This window comes from Pteropus vampyrus, unplaced genomic scaffold, assembly GCF_000151845.1.
Source record: "Pteropus vampyrus isolate Shadow unplaced genomic scaffold, Pvam_2.0 Scaffold140, whole genome shotgun sequence".
NCBI classification, from domain to species: Eukaryota; Metazoa; Chordata; class Mammalia; order Chiroptera; family Pteropodidae; genus Pteropus; species Pteropus vampyrus.
In genome coordinates this window covers 5,454,859-5,457,882 of record NW_011888921.1, presented here as the reverse complement: position 1 = coordinate 5,457,882, position 3,024 = coordinate 5,454,859, and positions in this window count along the sequence as shown.

Here is a 3,024-nt window from a genome sequence, read left to right as displayed (position 1 = left end):
AGTGTTAGACAAACCTTCCAATGTCCAAAGACCACATGATTGGGACATATCAGTGATGTCAAGGTAACAGAGTCCAACATCTGAGAAACATCACAGCATTGACATGTCAAAATGTCTGAGGAATATAAGGATCTTGTATAATGTACTTCAGTCATCCAAACATTTATCAAGTGCCTATTACATTGGTGCCAGGCGCTATTTTAACCCATAGGTATAAAGCAATAACAACCTTGCCCTTCTCCCCCGCCTAAAAAACTCCACCTCCTCTCATGTAGCTGATATTCTAGTGGTGATGGGAGAGAGAGAGAAAGGGGGGAGGTGATGGCGGAACTAAACCAATAATATATGTCAAGGATAACAACTGCCATTAAAAAAAAATAAGGTGGATTAGGAAAAAGGTACTGTCCGATAAGTTGGTGGGGGGTGCGGGGGAAGTATGGTGGTGGCCTTGCTACTTGTATGGGATCAGGAAGCCCTCTCCAATGATGTCCGAGCAGAGGCATGAAGTTAAGTGAGGGATTGAGCCTTGCAGCAATCTGTAGATATTCCAGGCAGAGGACACAGCAAGTGCAAAGGACCTGAGCTAAGAGCATGTTTGGTTCAGTCAAGGAACAGCCAAGAGACCTGTGCAGCTAAGGCAAAATGAATGGGGAGAGGAGCAGGTGAGATACACAAACACATGAAAATACTGAGGCTGACATAGAGTCAGGCTCTGTGTAACACCACATGTCTGGGTAGTAGTAATAGCTGGGATACATGGAGTGTTTCACATGCCTGCTACTCAGTGCTGCTGACCCAAAACCTGCTACAGACAGGCTCCCTTAGAGTCTAATGGGGAGACAAACAAAGAAATCCCACAGTGCTATGCGACAGGTGCTATGTCAGGGTGCCATGAAACTACAGAAGAGAAGCATCTAATCTTGACTAGGAGCCAAGGAGGCTTCCTGGAGGAGGTGGCACTTGAGCTGTCAAACAGGAGAAGGAAAACATTCTAAAACACAGATATGGAGAGGGAGGGTCAGGCCAGAACCTGGAATGGCCAAGCAAAGCTCAAGGGGCAGTACTCAGGGATGGGGGAGCGGGGCTGGAGAGTGCGGGAGCAGCTTGTGGGAAGAGGTTCCTCTCCGTCCCCCCTCTCCTTCTCCCAACCAGGAGAGGGGGGACAGAGAGGAATTCAGGTTGGTAAGGGCTGAGAAAGACTCTGGAGAGGGAGGCCCAGGCTTAGGTGTGTGTGTGTGGAGAGAAGTTGGTGGTTATGGAGCGGGGCCAAAGGGCAAGTAGAGGCAGAATAAAGCCTTCAATACTTTACCTGTCTACCCAGGGCCCTTTCTCCCGCATCATTAGGTGGGTCTAACTGGTTGTTGACAGGGAAGCAGATGGTAAGGGGCCACCCCCACCTGCACCAAGACTTGGCTTCTCATCCCACCCTATAAGGTTCAGATCCCTCTTTTAGGCAGCTCCCTGAGTCCTCACCATGGGGCAGCCCAGGACACTCTGGTAGGAGGTTCCTCAGGTAATAACAACTTGCATACTCAGAGTGTTTCATGGTCTTCACTGGGCATCCACTGCCATAACCTGTGTGTCTTACAGTCCGTCTGGGATGGAGAGAGCTCCACTGTCATCCTCCTTTTCATAGGAGATGCTGCAGCTCAGAGAAGTTAAGGCCGTGCCAAAGTCCATGGGCCAGTGGGTGACTAAATTGGGACTCGAGCCCAGCTCTTGAGATTGCAAGCCCCACAGTAACACTGCAGCAACTGCGGAAAAATGGGCCTGGTGATGGCTGAGTCCCAAGGACAAGCCTGGGAAAAGAGATGGGGCAGGCTCTGGGATGGGGGGTCGGGGGAGATGGAGTCGGGGTGATGGAAGCTGAGAGTGGAGGCAGAAAGGGAGCAAAAAGAGGTGTTGGAGAAGACAAAAAAACCCTGGCAAAATGTCTCAGCAGGGTTATAAAAATCAGAAGCTGCATCTTCCTACACCCCCTTTCTATGACAAGGCAGTGAGGGGCCTCTTGCTCCCATTTCACAGGTGAGAAAATGGAGGCAAGGAGACGTGCCCACCTGGCTTGCCCAAAGGCCCATAGGAATTTAAGGCCCAGGGGACCTGTTAGAAGCCGGGTAGGGTAGACAAGACATTGTCAGTGTATGATGAAATAGAGATGATGAGAGGGAAAGGAGAGATGGAGACCAAAATCAGAGTCCCGTCCAAAGAGGGAGTGGAAAGGAGGCGGAGGCACAAATGAAGTCTGTCAGAGGCAGAGATGGTGGAGAGATGAGGCCCCGACACTCAGCTCCAGTTACAGGCAGGCAGCATCAGCTGGCCGGAGTGTCACGGAGTCCCCGCGCCTCCCGCCTGCGCGGACCCATCCACTTGGGCCGCTCTGCAGCGCGCCCTCCCTGTCCCGGGGGTGAGGGTGCGAGGGAAGAGGGGCGGGAGGAGGGGGACAGCGTACTGCCTCCTCCTCTCAGCTTGCGAATCCGCAGAGGCCTCCGGCTGCAGCCTCCGGGCCCGCCCCCGATCCCCTCTCCCCCCCTCCCCGCCGGGATGGTACGTTCCGATCCGTCTGGCCCGGCTGCAGTGGATGTTGCTAGAATCCACGCGGAGGAAGAAAGAGACGCAGGCAGCCTGCGGTGACCCAAGCTGCCGCCCCTGCCTCAGGGACCCCTTCCCCGTGAGACGGCACCATGACCCAGGGAAAGGTACCGGCATCTCCCCCGCCTGCATCATCCTTCATCCTCCGGCTTCCTGGCTCCCTGTCATCCTAAGCAAGCCCTCTGGACCACTATAACCATCCTCCCCTGGCTCTTTGCAAAGGTCCTCTATGGTCCTTGCTGAAGTTAGAGGACCAAAAGGCCCATTTCAAAAAAGGGGCCAGGGCCTCCTCTTGCCCATCAGGCTCACCTCTCTTCCCCTGGCTCCCTTCCACCCTTGCTTTGACATCACAGGACCCTACACAGACAGCCAGCCCCGCTCAGGTATCCGTGTGTGTGTGTGTGTGTGTGTGTGTGTGTGTGTGTGTGTGTGTGT